Source organism: Cupressus sempervirens, chromosome 5 (assembly GCF_028749045.1).
Source record: "Cupressus sempervirens isolate cs-2001-9-10 chromosome 5, ASM2874904v1, whole genome shotgun sequence".
Classification (NCBI taxonomy): Eukaryota; Viridiplantae; Streptophyta; class Pinopsida; order Cupressales; family Cupressaceae; genus Cupressus; species Cupressus sempervirens.
The window spans coordinates 50098411-50115882 of NC_143122.1; the positions used below are offsets into that span (position 1 = coordinate 50098411).

Sequence of the window (17472 nt, forward strand, 5' to 3'; positions counted from 1 at the left end):
TTTCATTAAATCATCAAAGTTTAATTTTTTAATATATAAAATTATGCAAAGTGAGCTCACATTGAGCCTTATGCCAGGAGAAGATCCTGAGAAAAATAAAGAGCTAGTGGACAAAATGTTGGCATATGATCCAAACAGTGAGATAATGATCCCTACAGAAGCTAGGGAATTGGTGCACAGAAGTGGCATGATTCTAGTACCAGGTTGGGATATTGAAAGAGCCTTTGTACTTGACCAAATCAAAAGGAAAGACAAGGCAATCAGTTATGATGCCAGCAGTAGTGAAGGCTTGAAGAGAGGGTCAAGTTTTAGTATAGATACTAAGACCCTAGTTGTATGGAGTGTTGCCCGTAACACTAATAAACCTAAAATGATGAGTGTAGAGGAGACTTATCAGGGTAATATGATTGTTTGGAAATTGGACAATACCACAAGCAAAGAGATCTCCAACATGATTAAACACTTTACATTCATGAATGAGGCAAAGATGGATCAGATTGAGGATAGGCTTGTTGCTACCTATAATGAATTCCTGGATGTTAGGAAGTTGTATGGAGAAGAGATTAAAACAAGTTATGTGCAGAAATAGAGGATAGAAGAGTTGGAGGGAAAAATTCAAAGCTTAGAAGAGGAAATTGCATCCTTGAAGGACCAACTCAAAGCTGCAATAGAGATAGAACATGCACAAGGGAGTGTGGAAGAAACTAGGCACATTGTTGAAGTGGAAGTCCAAACAGACGATATACCCATAGGGGTAACAATGCAAGCACCAGTAGTCAGTGTGGAAGGTGAGGCTCCTAAATCTGATGGTACACCAAAAAGGGGTGTAATGATGAATATGTTGAGTTAGAGGATAGGCATCTTGAAGAGAATCTCTCAAGATGCATATAATGCATTCACCAACTTGCAAACTATTGAGCAAATGTGCAAAGAACCTGTACTCTAGTTAGAACCCATTTTCTAGTAGTGGGGACCATATATACAATTTTTTGATAGATCGATACCTCTTTTGGCTAAAAAGCTAGACATTCCTAATAAGGTCATTTCAGTTAAAGAGGGTATGGATAGAGTAAATGATTTGTCACAATTCTTTACAGGACAATTGAAAATCATCGAGAATAAGATGAAAGTGTTGATCAATGGTTTTTATTCCCTAATCCTTTCTATTCTTCATTCTGATGATCAGATCAAATATTTGAATGAATGGTCTAGTTCTTTTGACCACATTGTAAATTTAACATAGGTGGCATCAATTTTTGAAGGTGACATTGATGAGTTTTCTTTCAATGAACTCATTGATACCTTGTTTAAAATTTGAAACTGAAATGAATAGATTCATAAAAAGGGGAAGGCAGTCACAGATGATAGGTGGTAAATTTTTTTTGGTGTATTAACAAAAATCAAAGCATGTGAGTGGCCAAAAAAAAGAGAGGTCATTGTATGGGAGGCAATCACAGAAATAAAGACTTTACCAACAGGACGCAGTTGAAGAAGGGGACAAAATTGAAGATTTAATGCTCCAGCTATCATATGCAACTATTTCTATTGTTTCTTTCTCTTGAGGATACAAAGATATTTTAAAAAGTTTTTTTTATTCCCTATTGTTAAGGATACCTGTCAATCACATTTTGCCCTTTTCTTGTTGCAACTTATGCTTATATAAACGAGTTTTCAAGGCATTGTGACGGGTCTAAAAGTTGTATAATTTTCCTTTTTTTAAAGAAAAGTGCAGTCGGTCCATCTATGTGTAGGTGTTTTGAGTTTACTTTTAGGTTGTGTACTTTCTAATGACATATAGAAATGACAGAATCAGCATGATATTCTATGTTTTTTATTGAGTTTCTATTGGTCATTGTATCAATCTTTTAATCGGATAATACAAAGGGGTACTTGCACTATATCTATGTCACCAATTTCTATCTCCATTTAATGAGTATTTTTACTTTGAGATCATTTGAATAAGATTTAATTTATTGAATGCAATCTGGATAGGTTGTGTACTAGTTTTATTGTTGCTTTTAATTCAAGGAGTTAAGGAAATGCTTTGGTAAATCGGTAGAGTTCATGAGTTTATGAAAGGGATGTTTCATAAGAATGGAAATGGGTGATTACAATTGATAGATTCATTTACAAGTTATTTGAATTAGATCTCCTACCAATAGTTAACTTCCTGCCCAATGGATAAGGCATTGGTCACATAAATCAGAAGTAAGTGAGAGTAAATTCTACCACTACATATCCAATCAATTATAAAATCAAAATCAATGTTAATCTTCTTTTTGCAAGGTTGTAAATGCTAGCAGCACCCATTTATATTTGATTTCTGCATCTTAGGTGGCTACTATTTCTAGAAATATTTGTAAACCAAAGGAGAATTATTACCAAATCTTCTTATGAGGGATGAATGTCATCTAAAAATGTCAAGAAAGGAATAAGCTACATATATATGATAGGGATAGAAGATGAGAATCAAAATGAAACTAAGATAATTCTCATATAGTAGTATTCATTTGAATCATCCCCTAGGTATGCCCACCTTGGTCCTACAAAGCCTAAAGAGTAGAAAACCAATCTTGGTTTTTTTGAAGTTGGACCCAAATGGTATACACACATAATTGTTAATGGGAGTTAGCTAATCCCTATATTGGTGAGTATTATTACTTTGGTATTGAGCCTTTTTTGTTCAATAGTTTTAAACACCAATAGATGCTATGCCTTCAACATGACATGATGGAGTGTGTACATTGTCAGATGTAGAAATTGGTGTCTCTTCAACATGAGATGATGATATGACTCCAACATTGGAGTATGCTGTAGCTTCAAAATCCAATTGTCTTCTAGAGTGTAAGAGTCTCATTCGTTCTCTTTGGCTTTTCAATTCTTCCTCTTGTTTCTTTGTATTGCTGGTTCATGTTCCTCTTCAAAAGATAATTCTTCATTATTGCATTGCAATTTTATTTGTTCACATAATAGTTTCATTTTCTCTTTTAATCTCTAAATCTCTCTCCCTCTCTTCCATTGTTTGATTTTTTGGTTTCTTCCTTGGCATGATGATGATTTCTATATGTCAAATTATTCAAACATCCAAATTACTTACAATTTGTAAATAACAAATCATTCAAATACATATAAAAATTATAATTATTTCAATGAATATACAATAAATATTTAAAAACTTGTATTATAATGAATTACTCATATATTAAAATTTCTAACCATTTCCAAATAATAATTCATTCAAACATACAAATTTCAATTAATTCACTATATATTAAACAACTTGTCAAATTAAAAATTAAATTTATCTCTATAGTAACAAAGAATATTTCAAAAGGAGTGCACTAACCTTTTCTATACAAATAATATTCAAAAACCACTCAAATAGTGTATCCAATTATTGAATTTTTTGTTTTCTAGCTTCCAATACCATGAAACCGATGTTTTTTGTCAAAATGGCAAAACAAACAACAAAAAAACAAAGAATATGGGTTGGTAGGGACCCAAACTTTCCTTGTAACAATTTCTTGGTGTTTTCATATAGTGTTTACTCTCTCTCTCTCTCTCTCTCTCTCTCTCTCTCTCTCTCTCTCTCTCCTTCCTCCCTCTCCCTACCCAATCCTCTCTCTCTCTCTCTCTTTCTTTGTATCGTATTCCATACTCTTTACCCCATCCTTTACTCCCTCTCACTCTCTCTACCTCCCCTTACTCTCTTTAGCTCTCTCTCTCTCTCTCTCTCTCTCTCTCCCCCTCTCTCTCCCTCCCTCCCTCCCTCTCTCTCTTTCTTTTTTTCATATGCCATAATCTTTACCCCATCCCCTACTCCCTCTCACAATCTATCTCTCTCCCCTACTCTCTTGAGCTCTATCTCTATTTATCTCACTCTCCTCCCTTTCTCCCTCTCCATTCCCTACTCCCTCTTATTCTCTCTTACTCTCTCACTCTACCTTAATCCCCCCTTCTCTCTCTACATCCTATCCCATTCTCTTTCCCCATTCCCTTCTCTCTCCATCCTCTTTCTCACTCTACATTTTATCCCGTACTCTCTCCACATCCTTTAATCTCTCTCTACCCTCTCTCCCTCTCTACCTCTCTCCTTCCCTCTCTCCCTATAAATCATATCTATTGAAGCACAAGTCTTACAAAGTGTGTGCATACTATAGCACATACCCACAATAGAGTGTATGTGTTATTTAAGCCTCGAATTAAAAAATGCTTTGAATAGCGCACACACACTATCGTTCGGATGCAATATGTAAAGCATTGGATACCACCTAGCCTAGGCTTGGATTTTCCTTGGGGATCCAACCCAACATTTTGGAGGCTCTATATAGGTCTAAGATGTGTTTTTCAACAAGCATACAAAAAATGCTTGATTTTTCTTCTATGCTCTCCTTCAAGTTTCCTTGTGGTTGAGCATTGATAAAATCAATTTACATGATATATTAGATCTCTGTGTTAGCTATATAATCATATAATTTATTTTGAATCATACTATTTCAAGTTTTTTAACTATAATTTATTTTGAATGTATGCCCATTTTCTCTCAAAAACCAACATGTACTAATTGGGGTGTAGATTTTAGCTCGTTCATCAATGTAAGGAAACTCAGGTGCAAAAATAGCTTCCTACACTAATCTCATAAGGAAAGTATGATGAAAATCCTATTAAAATCTTCTAAACTTATAGATTCAATATCATGTAAACAATAATATTCCAGCCAACCATGCCTATAGAAAATAGACAAAGAAAGAAACACATAACACAAAGATTTGCCAGTGTGGAAAAACCTTTCAGTAAAACAACCCCACCCCTTTAGAACCTGCACAATGTATTATCTTCAACAAAATGTTACAATACACTTGCAGTGCAAGCTCAACAGCGACAACAAAAGACTCCAATAGCAACTCACAGTACCAATAATACACTCTTACGCATCACTCTCTTTGCAACCCTAAAAACACTTATAACATGTGCTTCACTTTAGGGCTACTCCCAAAGGTAAACCGTATTAGGGTTTTACCATTCTCCAAGAAAATAGGAACCCCAAAAATTTTTACCCCACTATTGGGGTAGAGTGTACAGTACTCAAATATCTTAGTTGCCACATGTCTTCACCTGTCATTGGATCTTCCTAACATAGCTCTTACGTGTCATAGGAATTTGTCATAACCGTTTTAGCCATTATCTCCTTATACACAATTCAAGATGTCGACATATCAACATTATTTGCAAGAAATACATTTTACAAAAACAAATAATAAGAATAGGAATTATACAAGGTTGAGACACCTTATTCCTAACAATCAAATTTCACAACAACTTGTTTTTTTAGAAACTAGACTCCATTCTACACACTTTGAAAAAAAGAATTTTGGATTTTGGATTAGCTTTCAATAATTTCTAGGGGAAGTACATAGATATTTCAAGTTTTTGGTATGTTTCCAATTACAAAATTTATTTTTAAAAATACACATTATAAAATTACCCAAAAATCTAGGATAAACTACATGGTGTTAGGTAATGTTTGACTACAGCAATTAAAGAATTTCAAAGAAAAGTTAAAATTTTAGGGGGGGGACACTTTGTACAATGTTATATTTTTTTTGAAAAAATAGTACCACTTTATGTCACTCGCTTTTTTGAGGACCTAAAAATAAACTATTTTGAAAACAAATTAGTAGTTTAGAAACTAGATTCAAAGGACTACTACTTGTGTTTTTGTCATATCTTAAGATTTTGAGCATAACTCTCTTCAAATTCTTGTCGAAGTTCATAAATTTATGATTTCAAAAAGAAAAAGAAAAGAAAGGAAAAAAAATAAGTGGCCACCTATACCCCATTTTGGCACAACAACTTTATGCACTTACCTAGTTGTGTATAGGTTTTGAGAAAACCAAGGTGTCTGACCAAGGGTGAGGCATGTATTTCCTTCAAGATCTTCTATTTTAGTTTGGATTCAAGCACCAAGTATATCTAATCCTTATAGTGAATGATGTCATCCACCACCTTGGATCAGTCATCTTGAGTGTCATCATGCATTAGCTTACATGCAAATGTGTTTTTGGAATATTTCACCAATAAGTGTGTGTTCCAAATAGTTGAGATTTGAGATAGTAAAAAAATGGTAGGTTTTCTTGATAGGGCATCTACAACCACATTGTTCTTTCCCTTCACATATTAAATGTCAAAATCAAAAGTGTGAATCTTACTTACCCATTTTTGTTGCCTCTCATTCATATCTTGTTTCTCTAGAAACTATTTTAAACTACTATGATTAGTATGACTACCAAACTTGGCACCTACTGGATATTGCCAAAATGTTGTCAGTGCATGCATGATGGCCAAGATCTCTTTTCCATAAATGGAACATACATGCTCCACTTATGTAATCTTTCGACTCTCATAGGCTATAGGGTGTCTATCTTGCACTAATATCACACCAATGACCTTAGGATGTGTCGCACTCTAGAATGAATAGTCTTGTGAAATTGGGTAATGGGAGAACTGGGCAAGTGCTCAATGCTTCTTTTAACTTATCAAAAGTGTATTCCACTCTTTCACTCTAAGAACATAGACCTAAGAACCCTCACAAATCAAGGAGTGATTTTGGTGGGGGCCAATCTAGTATAGATTGAATCTTCTCTTAGAGGACCTGCACTCCATGTTTATTGACAATATGTCATAGGTATAATATTTATGTCATTCCAAATTCACACTTGGATTTCTTAGAAAACAAGGATAGAGCCTTCATGATCCATAGGACTTCACTCAAGTCTCTCAGGTGTTCTTCCCAACTTTTTTTGTAAATAAGAATATCATCAAAGAATACTAGCAAGTACTTACATAATTGCTTATTAAAGATGCATCTCATGCAAGACTGAAAAGTGGATGGTGCATTCATTAATCTGAATGGCATGACCAGGAATTCATAATGCCCATAGTGACAATGGAAAGCTATCTTCTCCATGTATTCTTTCCATATGCAGATCTAATGGTATCCAGAATAGAGATCTGTTTTAGAAAAATAAACTGCACCATTCAACTCATCCAACAATTCATTGATCCTGGGAATAGGGTATCTATTTTTTATTATCTTCTTATTCAGTGCACGATAGTTCACACACATGTGCATCATCCCATATTTTTTTTATCAATACCAATGATGATGCAAAAGGGCTAGAGTTGTGATGGATCCATCCTTTCTCGAGCAACTCCTAAATCGTCTTCTCGATCTCATCTTTGAATTTTTGGGGATAACTGTATGGCATGGTGATAACTGGTTTGGCATCAACTTCCAACTCGATGGTATGCTAAGAATCATGATGGGGGGGTATGCCTAGAGGGATGTCTATAAAAAATTTATCATGGGTTTTCAAGATATTTTGAAGGTTATCATCCCAGTGGGGTGTTTGTTGTCCTTTTATAGGTTCCATTGAAATGAAATAATGTGCGGCCCATGCAATGTCATCATGCCAAGAAATGGCCTCCATCCGCTGTGTCAAAACTTCCTTCAGTCCCTCATTGGCCATCCCACAAGGAGAAACCTACTTTCCACTAACAAAAAAAGTGAAGTCCATCCACTTGAAACTTTTGCGTGTATTCATCAAGTGTCTCAATCCACTGTATGCCCAAAATAACTTCCTTATCATCTATGTCCACTACAAAGAAATCATTTGTCACTATGTGGTTAGCCATGGTGATACTCAATTGGGGAACAAGGTGTGTACAAGATAAAAGTGTTCTACTAATGACCTTGACCTGGAATCTTACATACATCTCAATAGGTAGACCTCTTATTTTTACAAAAGATAAGTTTATGAAGTTAGGCATGGCTCCACTATCAAGCATCACAATGACCCTCTATCTTTGAAGACTTCCTCGTAGACAAAATACCATACAACTCAGGCTTCTAGCTAGGGTGATGGTTCCCCCATGTGGTACCAATAAAGTGATCCTCTCTGAATGATTCAAATTAACAATATTGGAGTCCTAGTGGGGTGGTCATCTTTTGTGGGTAGATCCTCTTGATCATCCTCATCATTAGATATGACTTTAATGTAGTGTATTTTTGCTTTATTAAGGCATCTATTCCTAGGTTCCCATGGTCCTTACAATTGAAACATAATTTCTTCCTTTGATGCTCCCATCTGATAGCTTCATCCAATGAAGGATTCTTCGACAAAAGTTTTCTATCTTTGTCCCTCATAAATATTGATTTTGTGGAGTATGAGTAAGCTCGAAGGATGATGTCAATGATGATGACATACTTCACACCTTTTTTATAGCCTCCAAAAGGGTGGCAGGATTAAAACCTTTTACCCAACCACTTAATGGTTCACTCAATCTGTCCATGAAGAGCACTATATGTATCTTTATGAAAATGTTCATAACCAAAATAGAGAGTTTCTAAAATTATGTGATGTATTGGTCAATTAATCTAGTTTTCCTCAATTGTGCCAGCTCTTTGAAATTAAGTTTTAGATATTTACCATCAAAGCAATCTATCAATCTTTCAGTGAATTTTACATAAGTATTTACTTGGTCATAGTACCTTGATGCCACTATTCATGTGCCACTCCCTCCAAGTGGAGTGCTGCAAATTTAATTACTTCTTCTGGCATTGCATTAAGTTGGAAGTAAGTATCAGCCTTCATTACACATGCTTAGGAAGATATGGATCTGGATCTATCAAATGATGACATATTTACTTCACTTAGCTTTCTCCTAAGATCATCATTAAAATATCCTCGATTGCTGCCTCTGAAATATCACATTCTCAATTATGTGTAGTCTTTGTAGGATATATCCTCTTCCTAGTTTTCATTCTTCCAGTCTTCTTTCAACTTTTCTTGAATTTCCTCAAAGGTTGATTCCTTCCTCCATGTAGTACCTTCGTCCATGCCAAAAAAACTTGCACGGAAGGTTGAAAGCATGTTGGATGAGGACTTGACTTTCCTGAAACCAACTTGGAACTATGACCATTTTATTCCCCTACTATCTTATTGTCTACCATTTCTTAGAGATTTTCTTCTATATGTCATTGAATATCATGGATATGTGTGTGATTCTATGAAAGATTCCTCAATAGTGCTATTACTTCCGCAGGAGTGGATTCTTGATCTTCCATTCTATCAAATGAGTGAGACCTCCTTCTCTTTCGGCTGTAAACTTTCATTCGCTGTCCACAAGCTGGTAGGATCTTTCACTCTAATACCACTATGATGTTTCAATCCCCGTAGCTACAGATGTGATACCACTATATACCCATTTTTTTTCTAAAAGTGAACTAGGGGCGATGTACGACCTAAAGGGAAGAGTTTCTAGATTGTATAGTAGTAGCTGGTAGGTTGTACAAAGAAGTCTAAATGGGTCATATGCCTAAGGCAGGGGAGTCATATGGTTGAGATATGAGTCCGTATAGGTGAGATATGGGGTCGTACGGTAGAGATAGAAAGTTGTACAAGGAGAATTGAAAGAAAGTACAATTTCTCTTAGAAGGTCATATAGTGAGAGTAAAGTTATCATATAGAAATAGGTCAAAGCATTCAGCAAGGGTGAAATGCGACATAAATTTTATCTTGAGATGCAGTAATGCTAAGCCCCCCAAATGATTGGAAAAATCAAGAAATTGTACAAGAGGCACCAAAGTATAATAAACATAGATAGATATAGATATATTCTAGACTAAATTGGTGTTCCAAATTTTCTAGATCCAAAGAAAACTAATACACTAATGGAATAGGGTGAGGTTGAATTCCACCAAAATTGAAGAGAGCCAAATAGGAAAGATCTTTCACTTCCGAAATGGTGAACAATAGAGAATCCCAACTAGAATTCACAATATAAAGAATATAATCCAAATTTCAAACCAACTATTATGTACATGCCATACTTAAATACCCTTCAGAGGAAATTCTCGAGGGTTTACAAATAGAGCTGACGACCACACCTACAGAAGCAATAAAATAAAAATGGGTCTGAGATATACTATATCAATCAGTGCATATACAAAGGTTTGATCAATTATTTATTTTATGATGGGAACATTACATTTATTTTGGCTTTTTAATACTACTTTGGGGATAAGTAAAAATAATCAAATGGAGGCTTTCTTGAACTACTAATGGCTCTAAAGGAACTTGGTGAGATGGGTTTGGAAAAGATAAATTATCATATAGATTGTATGATATTGATCATCCTTATGAATAATGAAAGATATCTACAACCTCATTGGAGGTTGGGTTCATGTATTCATGACATTCTCTGCCTTTTACAAGATTTTGATCAAAAAAACTGTTACTCATTTCTGCAAAATATAATGTTTTTAGAATGATTTGACCTAATCAAATTAGATTTATTTTATAGAAGTATTTTATGTTTTATTAATTTGATAAATATTATTTTATTATTTCTAGAAATAAAAAGATTGTAAAACTTATCTCAACTTTTAGGGCCCATTTGTTTGTGGAAATTCAACTGGAATAAGAATTGGGAATTATAAGTTTTTTTTTATTCTCTATTTAGTGTGCCAAATAGGAATTAAGAATTGGAATTCATACTCCTATTTTATCCCCAAAATGAAAATTTACAATGCCACCAAAATAGGTATTATTGGAATTGCAATTCCAATTCCCATTTTGACTTTCACAATTTTGAACAAATTTTTAAATTCACTAAATCGCGATGGTTTTCCACCAAGTTTTTGTTGTGTTTCTACTTCAATTTGAGTATATGCAATGACCCATGGTGAGGAATTCCTATTATTTACATTATGTTAATCAAAGGATGATAAGCACATAAGTATGGTTGTTGCTTCATAGTTGACAACATCTACATTTTTGTGATCTAAATTATGCAGAGGTGACCATGCATTTGCTAAATCAAAACCAATGGTGCTATATCTCCCAATTTTTCTAGGGTTTGAAAGTGTTGGTATGATTCCTTTTGAAAAAATTGATGCAAATTTCTATTTTTGGTCAAATTTGTAACAATTGTATAAATTTGAGCAATCATTTGATCAAATGATTGCACTCCATTTCTAGTGATGGCAGAATTTTGTGGTCATCGTCAGCTTCACTAACAAGCCTAAGCATGTTGTGCAATGCAATATCATAACAATTGATGCCCACCATGAAAATAAAGATCCACGTCAAATTTTTTTATCAGAAGAAAACCTATCCATGCTAATCAAATTCAATACTATAAATATTCTTGCAATCTCTATTAATCTTTACATGTTGCCTAAAGAATAAATAAATTTCAATTTCAACTTCAATTATATTTTAGTTTATCAAACCAAATGAGTCTAGAATAAAAAAATTTACATAACAAATCTAGAATAACACATTCCAATTCCAACAGCCAAACATACCCTTTTTTTAAACTTTAATGACAACTATTACTCTTGTTAAAATAAATTATCCAACTTTCTTGATTTCTAAATTATTAAAATAATTTTATTTTCAGAAAAATCATAGTCTAGAGATCTAAGGTATATTGTGAAATGGTATGAAACATAGAAAGAGATATCTTCACCAGAGAGAAAAGTCAGTAGTTTCTAATTATTCTTATTCGAAGAATTCAGTGGACCACAAATACATATTCAAAAACAGTATGGAATTATAGACATAATGTTAATGAAAGAAGAGTTCCTTGTGAGAAAGGATGAAAGATAAACTTTTTTCTGATAGAAGAATATTTCTAGGAAGATTCATACAACTTAAATAAGTGAGATTGGCAAACAAGAAAAACACCCTTCATTGATATAGGCCAGTGTAGCATATATGAAAAAAGCCAAAACACATGATTTCATGATAACACTCCAAGGAATGCCTCTCTTTCCCTTTCTAACCAATCCTTTCACAAATGGCCAAAGATTTATGACTACCCAAACACTGCACAAATACTCTGCAAACAACCTCTCTTTGATCTCACCTACACTACCCACAATTGAGACAGTGTTCCAAGCAAGGCCTGTTAAGTTTAATAATAATATTGTAGTTGGTATGATGAACAATGCAGAGGAATCAAATGTAAACTCACCCTCATCACCATTCTCTTCTTCCTCTGACCCCTTTGGAGTCACAACAAATATTGTCTCAGACAATCCCAACAACTTCACTGCAACATCAAACAATGCAATGAACCATGAAGATGTGCATACAATGAGCCACATGAATTGGTTATTCCACCACTCTCTCACTAAACAACCAAGAAGAATGTATTGCACAAGATGATATCCATACACTGAAAGGAAGAGCGCTAGTGCAATTTGAAAAGAAACCTCTATAATCTGCAATAATAGTAAAGATAATGTTAAAAAATAAAAATTATGGTATATAAATTTGTAAATAAAAATTAGTTATTCTTTATGATATAGTTTAAATGGAACATTCTAACATTTGACTTGTTTGAGTGGTTCATCACCAATCTTTATGATATAATTTAGCAACATTTTCTATGATTTGACTTATTTGGGTGATTCATCTGAAATCACATAGACTCATTTACTAATATGCTAAAAGATGCACCAACTCAACAAAACAAATGGGTGGCGTAAACATCACACACTAAAGTCTAATTATTAAAAGTCAAAATTGACTTACTTTTTCAAAACTTATCTTTTCCTAAAGATGATCTGAATCAAAACACATAATATATTGTTCATGCCAAAACCATATGATGAGACCAGTGGCTAATAAGTTAATAGTTTGTTTCAATTCAGACAGATAAGATGATATTGATATAAAATGAAATTTAACTTACCTTGGGTAGGAATGATTTATGATATAGTAGACTCATGGCAGGAAGAAAGGCATAGCAGATAACCGATATTGACCAAATAGCCCATAGGAGGAAATAAGCATAAAACATCCTTTGCCTGGGGATAATGCCTCTTTTGAGTCCAATGAAAGGACAAAGTTTGCTTACTAATATTTCAAGCAATCCTGTTGCCCATCTCTTCTGTTGAACAAGGGTATCTAGACTAGTGGTTGCTGCATATCCCATGAAAACCGGTTCCTCTGGCAGGACACTAATGGAATGCCAACCTAGACTATGAATCTTTAGTCCTGTCATAACATCCTCAATTGTAGATCCATACATCCATCCCACCTGCAACTAGTCAAAAGTGAGTTGACATCTCTACTATAGAATGTTTTTGTGGGTTGCATCAAATATCTAATATATAAGGTGATGTATAAATTTTTGTTTTTGGATCTGATTATGTATGTTTTGTTAGCAGATCAATGTTTCTAATCATGCTCCATGATCCACCATCAAGATGAGAGAATGCAACAATTTAAAAGTTAAATATATAGAACAAGCCCGACCAAAGGAAAATAAAAAGAAAAAGAGGATTGGTCTGCATATTTCACTTTCCCATTCTTTCTTTCTCTTATCTTGGTGATGGATCACAGAGTGTGATCCAAAAAATTGATGCTAAAAAAACATACAAAATCAAATCCAAAAAAAAAAGTTGCATTTCAAATGGATAGTGGACATCTGATAAGATTAATATAACGTGATGAGAAATCTTTCAGTAGGAATTATTTTTAATGAAAATAAACAAGGATATCCATCTTCTACCACTTTTCCCCAAGCTTTTTTGGTTTCATAGCTGCAACTAGCAACCTTCAAAGCTTCCTCTATAACCAGGGAAGGAAGGGTATGGCTATTGCATGGAATGTTACTTAGTATAGCTCGAGCTGCTTCAACTAGGGCATGGGATTCTCCAAATGCTTTCCTCAATATCTCGGATGAACAATATGATGATGAACAATATGATGCAAAGTCTGGAATCTCTGTTTAAGCAACATGAACATACATGTTATTGATTGAATACTTAAAGGGTTTATAAAATAAATGTAATGAGCCTTTTATGAATCACTATTCCAACCACATGTATACATGATTGTTCCTCACATTTTATTTTTAATAAAAATATTTTATTTAATAAAATATAATAATGCATTATTAGATGAAGCTTAGATAAAAAAGACAATAAACTAAAATAGGTCATGCACTTGAAAACAAAGAATGGAATGTAGTGGTGTACAACTATGAAAGTGACTTCTAGAAAGCTTCCTTCAAATAGGATTGAGATTATTAATTATTATTTTTATTAGGTAAAAGGAGTTTTCTAAAGGACTCCTATTGTTTTAAAAATCTATCAGCACACAACAAACAGTCAATAACAAAATAAAATCAGCAAAAATATCAAGATTATACCTAAATATAAAAACAATTAAACCTTTACGTTTAATATGTAATACTATTATGAATATTAAGATATCAAAAGACATTTAGTAATATATATCATTATTTTATGTGAAATATTTGAATTTGGTAAAACAACATGCCATATACTAAACTTCAATCTCAAAACCAATTTAATGCCAAAGATTTATTATTACCTTGTCTTCGTGGTTCACTTCCTTTCCTCTGGTGTTGATCAATCTTAGGTGGCACTCCATACAATCCTTTTCTTCTGTGGAAGCAGTTGGTTCCTCCATAAAGAGGGCCTTGGATTGCATTTGGTCCCTTCCCAATAGTTTGCATATACCCAACATCTCCATTATTACATCTACAATCATGTAATAAACTCAGCCAAAAATGCTATAGAGCTCTTGAATAATAAATTTAGAAGATAGTTATTAATTTCTTACTTCTACGAGTATCTTGAACTATCCTTGAGACTTCCATGGAACACTTGAGGAAATTGAACAAAATTGCATTCTTGCTCTGATTTACAATCAAGGAAAAAACACATAGCATGTTGTATAGCTCTGCAATCACTGACATGCATATCACTGTCCAGATTTAGTGTGAAAGGAGCATTTGTCATTAATGCTGAGACTCTTGACTGAAAACCCAACACCATATCAGATCAGTAAAAATCATGTTAAAAAACAATCCATATTCAGTACTATTCAAACCTATCATAGTTGACATCACAATATTGTATATTCCATGTTCTTCATCATAGTTGACATTACTATTAAAAACTCCTAACACTTATTCAAAAACTATTTCAAACACAATCTATACGAGAAACATTGTACATAAGTTCTAGAAAGATAAATAACAAAAATCTACTAACCATGACATTCATGGCACCAGCCTTATAATGATGGCTGATCTTGGGGCGTTTCTCTCTAGCAACATATATCAGGTGGGGCAGAGCATCAGCTTTCTTGTCATGAATTATTTTGTTTTCATGAATAACCTATACATATAAAGAAATAATAGTGTGAGATACTCATCCTCTAGAGAAGCTCTTACTATCTTGGTTAAAGTTTATATTGCAAAAGCATAATAAACAATCTTTTTAACCTCATACTCTCCCTGTTACCTGTACTATACTTGTACGATTTCTAACATCCGAGCCTCTACACACAAACCCATCAACATTATGATGAAAAGTGAAATCAGGTGGAACTTGTTTTTCTTCCAATGCTTTGCTTATCCTTTTCTTGAAACTTTCATACTCGTCCTACAAAATATCATTTAACAATATTAAGGAGGCATGATGATTCAATAACACGGGAACTATTGATTTCTGTATTTTAATCACATCATCATCACCTTCATATCTTGCCATTCTCGGACAAAATCAGGATCAGATGACTCATTTTCTTTGGAGAAATACATGAAGGGTGCCCTGTTCTTTATTTTGAACTTTCTGCAGAATGGTACCCATTTTTTTGGCAAAGCTCAGAGTTTCCACAAGAGAGTAGAAAGTGATGGGAGATGCACCATCATCTGACATATAACAGGCAAATTTTTCTACTGGATAATCAAGTGCAAGAACAGAAAGAACTGTATTGGCAGTTATCAATGCAGGCTCCTTGAACAGATCTGTTGTAGTGATGATGACATCCACAGCAGGAAGCTTGGAAATATATTTTCCACTATATCTACAAGTTAAAAACATAACACAACATCCAAGTTTATGCAATGTTCAAAGAGAAATAAACATATAAGCCGACCATTCTATGATAAAACATATGTATTATAAATGAACAACATCTCTTTCCTTGAACTCTTTGAACCCTTTTAATCTGATGACAGATCATGGAGTATGACCCCAAATATAGATACTTAGAATATTATTGCACAATCAATCCAGAAACATATTAGAATAAAAAACATTTATTTTTGCCTCTCTGCCAGCCTCTCTGGATATGTGTTATACCCAACAAACTTCCATGCCATGTTGTGATAGAGCATCCACATGAAAGCAAACCAAAGTTCATATGCAAAAGATATCATCCAAAACCCAAATGAACCATGAAAAGGATTCAGTAGGCGATATGATAGGAAACATAGCAAAAGAGGCAAGTGAAGGCCTACATAAACAATATAAAGATTTGATTTGTATATGATTTTCTCATACAAAGGACCAGAAGTGCAAGCATCTGTCTCCATTGATTAGAAGACTTCAGAATGCATTTACAGAAGCTAACTAGATTGCACTCTAGCCAATTCATTCTGGCTCTATATAAAGAGAGATCTCTGCCCCAATGCCGTGTGAAATACATACTGGTATCGAAGCTTTTACTGAAGTTTAAGCAATATTTTTTATTTGTTCCCTCCGGTTGGTTACAAAGAGTTTGAACTAGTTATATTGTCCTGCTTAAAGTCACTTTCCTTAGTTTTTATGGAAACCCAGAAGAAAGTTTCTACTCCATATGTGTTGACTGTTAGACGACCAGTTGACGTCTCTCACATTTGATCTTAAAGTGCCAATCCTATAGTGAGAGAGATAAATTAGTTCCGTTGAATGTTAGGTTTTATACTATTTTATTATCGTGTTTTATATTAGATCTAGTATCTATTATGAGTCAGCACCAGCTAGGTTTATTTGTATATAATAACTAAGTTCATAAATATTATTTTTAGAATTATTATAAATTATTCAACTGTCTTATGTTGGTTTATAGTATCACTCACAACAAATATGATTATGATGTATATGATGTAATAAGATGAGAAATTCAGTTCTTGTGTTTGAACTTATTTAAAACATATTTATATCTATAATATATAAATATCATAATAAAATTTTAATAAAAATAAATAAATGGATAAATATATTTATAAAAATAAAAATTATAATGAGAATCTATACTCAATTCTAAATACATCACTGAAGACTACTATGAAACAAATAGATAGTAACAATCTAAATTAGCAGTTACATGTTTTTGTACATACAACAATAAGCTGATAGAAATAGTATACATGTCGCACCTGTTAAATTGATAAATAATAAATCGACTATTAATAACTTAAACATAAAATTATATAATTCATTATTAATATGATGCAGGAGCATCCTAGGCTTTCTAGCATTCTTGCATGTTTGGAGGGATTCTAGCTTAAAGTTGTGGAGCTCAGTAGATACTGGTGCTCGGCATAGTCTGGGAACTCGGCATGGTCTTTGGTTGCTTGGCATGGTCTGGGAACTCG

The 17472-nt window shown here is 33.6% G+C and overlaps 1 pseudogene; it reads right to left on the bottom strand.

Moving 5' to 3' along the window:
* Positions 1-11719: 11719 nt before the first annotated feature.
* LOC149554494 (cellulose synthase-like protein H1) lies at positions 11720-16428 on the bottom strand (annotated as a pseudogene).
* Positions 16429-17472: the final 1044 nt, after the last annotated feature.